The sequence below is a fragment of the Lycium barbarum genome, chromosome 6 (assembly GCF_019175385.1).
Source record: "Lycium barbarum isolate Lr01 chromosome 6, ASM1917538v2, whole genome shotgun sequence".
Lineage (NCBI taxonomy): Eukaryota > Viridiplantae > Streptophyta > Magnoliopsida > Solanales > Solanaceae > Lycium > Lycium barbarum.
The window spans coordinates 16,460,035-16,469,601 of NC_083342.1; positions in this window are offsets into that span (position 1 = coordinate 16,460,035).

A 9,567-nucleotide genomic window follows, 5' to 3' on the forward strand; every position below is an offset into this window, starting at 1 on the left:
GGTTCAGACCTTAGACCATTAAGTGCATTTGTTTACATTAAGATCTAAGCACTTATTTGGTCTGAATAGATCTTGAACAAAGTCTTAATATCATTAAGAAGTATTTTGTATGGATAATTTTTATCACCGGCTCCATCTGCCCTCATCCCCTCACTCCCACCACCCCACCCCTACTTACCCCCACCACCACCCCACCTACCCACCCCCACCACTACGCACCCCACAACCCATCCACCACCACCCACCCCAACCCTCCACTACCCACCACCCACACCCCGACCTTACCCACCACCCACACCCCAACCTTACCCCCTTCTCACCACCCACACCCCAATCTTACCCCCTTCTCACCACCAACACCACCCCAACCTCCACCCCGACTTCACTATCCCACCCACCACCACTACCCCACCTAATTCACCACCCACCTATGTTACCCCCAACCACCCCCTCACCACCATCCACCCACCCTACCCTCAGACCCACTCCACCACCACCACCGTACCCCACCCCACCTACCAACCCTCCCCCCCACACCCCCACCATCACTACAAATATCTCCATCGTTACTAGCAAACATAAATGTTTCATATTTTTATCAAATAATATTTTTATTTTATTAAATTTATAGTTATTTTCTATTTTTTAGTTCCGATTTTATTTGAATTGTATATTTATTGTGTTTAAATAAATACATTATGTACATTCAGATGTTGAGAAAACAAACAGTCTAAATCATTCAGTGTTCAGATCTAAAGACAACATCTTAATCATTCAGATGTGTATTCAGATTCAGACGTCTTAATCTTAATGAAAACAAATGAGAAAATAAATAATCTATCAATCTGCCAACTTAATAATAACTAGTTTGGTACTTAATTAATGAATATTCACTTTTAGCCCCGAAGAAGTTTATGATATGCTATAAATAGAGGCAAAATATTCATTAGTTTCCTCATCCTTCTTACAATTACCAAAATTCAAGTAGTAGTTATATTTTGCTATATAGTTTCTAGCAAGAAAAAAAAGGGATCGAAGGCATTTATGCTTATTGTTTAGGCTGTTTTTCTTGTGATAACATCAGAGGTTGCAGTTAGGGAGTGGGCTCAGAGCTCCACCACTTCTCTGGAAAACAGTATACTCACTCCGTCTCTTTATATGTAAAGGTGTTACTGTTTGAAAAGCAAAATGTTTTTTTTCTTAGATTATAATTTCCTTATTTTTTTTAAAAAATATTTTGACTCATGAATTAGCTAAGTTGACTTGTAAAACTTGTCGTGTGATATTCAAATATCTTATTTTTTTTTTAAAATTGAAATATCTATATTGTAAGTCGTATTCTAAATTAAGTATTTTAATGCTTACACTTCAAACTCTACATAAATTGGGACAAAGAGTAAGCCTCCTTCTCTTTCAGACCACACTTATAAAATTACACTGGGTTTGTTGTTGTTGTTGTAAAGAAGAAGAAAAAAAGTATTAATAATTGTGTTGGGCAATTACAAAAATTATTAGAAAACAAACAAAAAAAAAATAATTAAAACTTGGCAAGTAAATTGTTCGACAATAATTCATTTACTGATTCAGCCCATTGTGATCCATCCAAAATCAGCACAACTCGTCCTTTTGCCACCCTACTAACATGTATATGTATGATTACTAGTGTATGCGAGCCAAGTAAATGAGGCAAATGATGCCAAATTTCTAGGAGGACTTCCAGGAATCGGAGGAGCCGGTGGATTAGGAGGATTCCCAGGAGGAGGATTTGGTGGTGATCGTGGCGGTGATTTCGATCGGTGGTGGATATGGTGGTGACCGTGGAGATATTATGGTGGTTATCCAGGAGGAGGATATGGTGGATATCCTAGAGGTGGTGGCTATGGAGGATGGCCTCGCAACTAATTAATTACCAAGGAAAGTATATGAAGAATATTCGAGGTGGCTATTTATATATCAGAGCTCGGAGCCAAAATGAGTTTTTTTTGCATACATTGAACAAAAATGGTATGTTTTTTTTTTTTATAGACCCAAATGGGCAGTTCGTGATACAATCCACGAAATAGGCGATTTTTTTTTATTTCGTGAATTAAATGAAGAAATTGATTTATTATTTTTTTTTCTTTGCATTTTGTGTATCAATTCACGAAATGCCTTCTTTTTTTTTATTTTTTATTTCCTGAATCAAAAAGAAAGTAATTTTTTTTTTTTTTTTGCATTTCGTGACACAAATCAAGAAATAGATTTTTTTTTTTTTTTTTTTTTTTTTTGCAATTCATGAAATAAATGAAAGAAACAATTTTTTTTTTAGGCATTTCGTTGCATGATTCACGAAATGACCCTTTTTTTTTTTTGCAATTCTTCAAATTAAAGAACGAAACTTTTTTTTTTTTTTTTTTTTGCATTTCGTGTAGCAATTCACGAAATGCCTTTTTATTTTTTTATTTTTTATTTCCTGAATAAAAAAGAAAGTAATTTGTATTTTTTTTTTGCATTTCGTGACACAAATCACGAAATAGGTTTTTTTTTGCAATTCATGAAATAAATGAAAGAAACAATTTTTTTTTTTTTGGCATTTCGTTGCATGATTCACGAAATGACCCTTTTTTTTTTGGCATTTCGTGTATCAATTCACGAAATCCCTTTTTATTTTTATTTTTTATTTCCTGAATAAAAAAGAAAGTGATTTATATTTTTTTTTCATTTCGTGACACAAATCACGAAATAAGTTTTTTTTGTTTGTTTTTTGAAATTCATGAAATAAATGAAAGGAACATTTTTTTTTGGCATTTCGTTGCATGATTCACGAAATGACTTTTTTTTTTTTTCATTTCGTTGCCCAATTCACGAAATAGCCTTTTTTTTTGCATTTCGTGACACAATTCACGAAATAGCCTTTTTTTTTTAATTTCGTGAATATTAATTAACTTACCTGTTTTATTTTTTATTTTTTAGCATTTCGTGAAATAGTCAACCAAATGGGTGTTTTTTTTTTAATTCTTGAATAAAAAAAGAAATAGGAAATTATAATTTTTTTTTTTGCATTTCGTGTATTAAAAAACGAAATAGGATAATTTTTTTTTATTTTGTTCATATAAAAAGGAAATTAGAATATATATATATATATATATATATATATATATATATATATATATATATATATATATATATATATATATATATATATATATTTGCATTTCGTGTATTAATGAACGAAATAGGTTTTTTTTTTTTTTTTTGTATTTCGTGTATTAATGAAGGAAACTGATTTGTTTTTTTTTGTTTTTTTGCATTTCGTAATCTAATGAAAGAAATTAGTTTTTTTTTTGTATTTCGTGAATAAAAAAACGAAATAGGAAATTATATATATATATATATATATATATATATATATATATATATATATTTTGCATTTCGTGTATTAAAAAACGAAATAGGAAAATAATTTTAAAATAGGAATACATACATATATATATATATATATATATATATATATATATATATATATTTTGTATTTCATTTATATAAAAACGAAATAGGAAAATAATTTATTTTTTTCGTTTATATACCAACGAAATGTTTTGTTCCATTTCGCAGGTATATAACGAAACCTCCCCCCCCCCCCCCCCCCCCCCCTTTTTTTTACCGTTTTTATGCTCTCCATATCGCTATGGTTTTAATTTTATTTTTTTGTTTCATTTCTGTTGGTTCAATCAGTTTCAGACGAGCATTGAATACTTGTCAAAATAATATCTTTTACATTTCGTGACTTAATTTGCGAAATTTTTTACTTTTCTTCATTTATAAATATTGTCCTATCTTTACTTATGGTATATCCTTAGTCTTTCAATTTTCTTTTATCCATCTCATATCTTTCATCTATTGTTTTCTCTTATCTGTTTCATATCCTTCAACTTTTATTTTTTCTCTCATATATTTCATAAAATATGACGGAAACTCATGTTAAAGTGTATTTATTTTGGGGTGGTGAAGTTGTGTATGAAGCTGGTTCGGTTAGATACAACCGTGGTCCTGAAATAGGGCCAAGGTTTCCAATATATGATCGTCTGCAACACGTCTTAAGGAGTAAAATGTTCGTAAATGATCCTGAACTATCGGTGGTTATAACCGGACGATGTCCAAGTTCATTTACAGCCGATGGTTCACCAATTTATGGTGAGATGCCAATTACGGACGATGAATCTTTATCGTCATTTCTTCGTTGTCCTGAGATTTTTAAAAATCACATATGCATAGCGGCGCTTGACATGTATGCTACAGTTCAACGCTCTACCCAGGTTGAAGTACCGACCGACAATGAGTTCGATTTTGGAGGTACTACCTATCTCCCAAGTTTGAATATTGGTTTTTCAAGGGGTGTAGTTCAACAACAAACAATTGTAGGATTTGGTAGTCAGTCAAATGATACAACTAATTATGGTACACAGTATGATGGTATGGCTTCAACGCATGATCATAACTTTGATTGGAGTGGACATAATCGTGAGACGGGAGGACCAAATAATGCTACTAGGCAGTTGCATAATTTGAATTGTAATGTACGACACCCTTCACATCCTGGTCCAAGTGAATTGGACAGTGATAGGTAAATATAATCATATTTTATTCACTTTATTCATGGATTGTATAATTGTATTTGACTCGTAAATTCTATGAAGTTTTCTTATTTATAGGCATAACGATTTTGAAGATAACCCCACGTTGACTCAACTCACACAAATTGTGAGCAATAACGATTTAGCTAATGATATAATAAATGAGTCGGATAGCGATAGTCCATTAGATCATGACGGGACGGACGATGATCAATCGTCTGCTGACGGTGACGATTCTGATGAAGATGTTGCGGCCCCCAGTAATGTTAGTGATAATTATCATTAAAATGTGATCTCATATTTGGATAATACAGAAGAAGTAGAACCGGAAGATTTTGCATACATGAGAGATAACGGGTTTGTTCGGGCTGCACTTTGGAATTCTAGTAATCCTAAAGTTATCAAATCAGGTTAGTTTCGTGCGACTAATTTTTGTAATAATATATTATTTTTGAATTTTGTGATTTTAATTGGTGTAATTAGGAGTTGATATTTTTTCTTGGACATGCAAATAGGTATGTTATTTCACAGCAAGAAGCAAATGAAAGGTGCAGTGAGGCTCTATAATATAGCTCACAAAAAAGAATATAAAACAGATCAAGCCAAAGGTACATTTTGGAAGGTTATTTGCAAGCGGCATGAGGAAGGTTGTAGTTGGATGATCCGTTTTTCGTTGATCGGAAGTGGTATGTGGAAAGCAGGAAAAATGATTGAGCCACATAATTGTGATACAGATGATTATACAGAGGATCATTTCAATTTGAATAGCAACATGATTGCTACTTCGTTGATACCATATGTTATGATCAATGCACAAATCAGTATTAAGTTTGTTCAGGAAACTATAAAAGGCATCCATCACTATACTCCTAGTTATAGAAAAGCGCAAAAAGGGCGTAAGAAAGCTTTTGAGATGGTGTATGGTGATTTCGAAGGTTCTTTTAGGGCATTGCCTCGATACATGGCTGCCCTAGAACATTTCAATCCGGGCACTATTGTTGAGTGGACACACGAGTCAACTACAATGCAAGGAGAACACATCTTCAAGTATCTTTTCTGGGCCTTTAAACCAAGTATCGATGGATTCAAAAGTTGCAGGCCGGTCATCTCAATAGATGGCACCCATGTCTATGGTAAGTATGAGATGAAATTGTTGATTGCTATTGGCATTGATGTAAACGGAAATATTTTTCCACTTGCATATGCTATAGTAGCACGTGAGAGCTATGAGTCATGGACTTGGTTTCTCAGTTTATTATGGAGACATGTTGTTTCTCAGTTTTTGGGCTTGGGAGCGAATAATCCCGATGCAGCCATTACTTCGTCCCCCAAGAGTAAACGAACGAGATATTGTATTTGCGCAGAAGTGGACTTGTCGTGGAGTTCGTGAAAGCGAGGCACGAGCTGTGCTAGTAGTTTGTAGGGATGTTTTAGACAACCTAACTGATGATCATGTATTTTTCCTTTTAAATATTTTTGATAAGAAATGTGAAAAATATAACAACAACAACAGAGTTTTTATAGATTTGTTCATTTTTTGCTTAATCGTACTACGATAATGGGTTTATTTTATTTTAATTTGTTATAGCTTATTTGCTACAACTTGCTACTTGTTGTGATATTTTTTAGATCCCATTTATTCTTTTAGCATAATTAGTATTTTGTCTAGGTTTGTTTTAATGGCTAGAAGGTTACTAAAGTATTTTATTTTGTTTTTATTTCCATCAAAATTCATTATGGAATTTTCAAGTTAGCCTGTTCTTGTTATGCTTTGGAACTGAATAAAAAAGAAAGTACTCCTAGCAAGGATTTGGTCATGATACACTTTCTACTATTGAGTATTTTTTATTCTTCATTTGCACGGTTTGGAAATGATGAAATTTTGTGTATTTAGAAGGAAGGAAATTGCTTGAATGTTCTAATCTTTACTTAACTGAAAATGCATAATGGATGTTTGTTGTAATGACAAAATTTATAATTTGTAGTATAAATTATAAATGACTGTATAATATTTTTGCTATCGTAGTTTGTGTGGGAGCCTTATACACAGGCCATCAATGAAGGACTTCTGGAGTGGTGCCGACGTGGTCAAGACATTTGGATGGTGCAGTTGCCACTCATTTGTGGGATCTACTGAGAGTGGCACATGGCGGGTCGGGTCAACAGACAATTTGGTAAGGAGCTGTCTGTTCCGGGACCAATCCCCCCACATAAACCATTTCATTTTTCACTGGACAAGCGATTTAAGATAAGTCAGGAGATGTGACAAAAATTTGAGGAAGCTGAATATTTGTGGGAACGCCGTCGGGAACTAATAGTTGAAGCTCCATATACTACTGTAGCTCCCGGACCGGATTCTGAATATTTTAAATGGTACCGGAGGTACTCCCGCACCTTGATAGGAAATCCAGAACGTACCGTGGATAGGGGATACCAACACCTCGCAGGGAGGCATGAAGCACTGGTACGTAACTTTTGGTGCATGTCAAGTTAAATAGACAGTTAATGATGTACTATATAGTTTTCTAACATTTGAGTAGAAACAAAATTACTGGTAGTACTAATTTATATATCTTGAAAAATAGTCTAAGAATTTGACTTACTACACTCATCCAATGCCAGTATTCAGGCAAATTTACCATGAAAATCTTAACCTAGGTGCTTCGATTTTTATACTTTATCTCTTTTGTTATTTAGCAAAAAGACTGTATAATAATAAATTGACCATGATTATGAAAGTAATTTAATTATATTTTCTAACTAAATCATCATATAAAGGATTTGGAACCGATTTACATGCAAATACATGTGTATCATATGTATTAAATATTATAGTAATAGTAATAACTATATCGTATATGATACACATTAATTTCTTTTTGCCAATCAGTGGCTTTCTTACGTCACTGTTTGTTATATATTTTTTTGTAGGCTCGTGAAATTCATGGAGTTAGACATTTTGGCTTACAGTGTTCAGGAAAGTCCGTTAGAGTGGTCTTCAGATTCTCAGGGTATGAATGCATTGATGCAAAGGTTTATTAACATGTCAACCGAGTCTCTGAATGCTGCTGCAATGGGAACGAGGTTGACATTTGATCCCGATTATGTACCACCAACAGTTTATGAGGCACCGCCTAAGTTGCCAACTGGTCGTCGGGATCGTGCAAATGTACGTCGTGCTGGTAACCCACGGGGTCGAGTTCAGGTGACGCACCAGCTTTTTGATGACGATCAAGTTGACGATCTAGAGCCACACCCAGACCCGGCTCATGCATTCTGTTGTAATGTCGTCCCATCTATGACTGCTTCCTCTCATCCACCTACGCATTTACCCACCCCACATCACCCATCCAGTCCACATGACCCACATACGAATTTATCTAGCCCATATTATCCGTCGATGGAATTTTCCGACCCATCTAATATGGTCACTCCACAAGGTTTCACCCCATTTAGACCTTCCTCACAACCTTGGAGCCAACAGGCTTTGGACAACCTCCTTTTCCAAGTTCCTCAGACTAGTACCTCATCTCGACCTCCAGCTAATTTTCCCTGTGATGGAAGGAGGCTCAGTTTTAATGATGCATATGCACCTACGCCAGATGTTCAGGACTTAGAGGCACAGGTTCGTTTTGAATTAAATTTTTATATATATAATTTAAGTGTCGCATTAAAAAGTAACTTTTATTTTTGTATGATATTTATAGGGTGCGGAAGGGATGCATGATGGGGTTCCTCCGCGCAGATCTCGTAGGGCTCGCCGGCCAACACAATGTGGCACTGGTGGAAGGAAAAGATGCACACGTAGGGATGCATGAGGAGCTTTAACAACTTATTTTGAAAATTTATTGTGTATCTATGAATATATATGACTTATTATAGCGACATATATTCCGTCAATATGAATTATGGTGTATTTCTGACTAATTAGACTTCTATATGAATTGTTTTTTTAATAAATACGAAAATTGCATGTGGGGTTTAGACCTTTCTGCACCATGTATTTTTGTATAAATAGTCTTCCATAGTACCTTATTCATCTCACCACGCTAAAACAAACTCTTTCAAAATGTCATCGTGGAATCCATTCTTCTGGCAACGCGGCCCAATGACATATCACCCAGGTGACATTTATGAGTCAATGGGTAGGAAATGGGTTTTGGAACGTGAATTTGAGTACTCGCTTAATCCGAGCGAGCGCTACAATAGACAATACATTAGCAAAATGAGGAGAGAATGGAACTATCGCCTGAATGAAGCTCATAATATTGAGACCGATTTAAGAAGTCGTGGCCTGCACCGTCCAAAACGTCGTACAGTAGGCATGCCGCTCACATCACCTCAAGAACTGAATGTTGCATTGAACCGCATTCGCGAAGAAAATAATAGGATGCGTTTGCGATGGTTGCGTTTGGAGGGACACAGATTGGGGTTAATGGTTACCCCTGATTGGAACTCAGACTGCGAAATGTCTGATGAAGATGATTTTCCATAAGCATTTTCTATTGTTATGTTGGCTAGTTAAGTATTGTATTTGTACCTTTTCAGTTTTCAATGTTATTTCAATTTGTATTTTATGCGAAATGCTATCGTATTCATCTTCATCTTCCTCTCCATCTCATCCATCTTCATTATCGAGTGAGCGATTTCCTCTCCTTTATGTTTATTTTTTAAACTGTCCGCTGAAAAAAGGTTTTTTAGACATTAATGAAGTTAGTTCGATTGAGATATAGATAATCGAATACGATGAATATTGGTTGAAAGTTTATATTTTTTTGGTTGAAATAGTCCGATTATTTATAAATTGGATGAATGCAATTGTAAGAAAATGTTAGCTCTTTCAACAGCCAAGACCAAGGAATCCGTGTAAAAAAAATTGGGATTTGACTTCTCCATGCTAAAAAAATTGTCCCTGCATTTCGCAAAGTATGCAACGAAATATAAAAGATATATA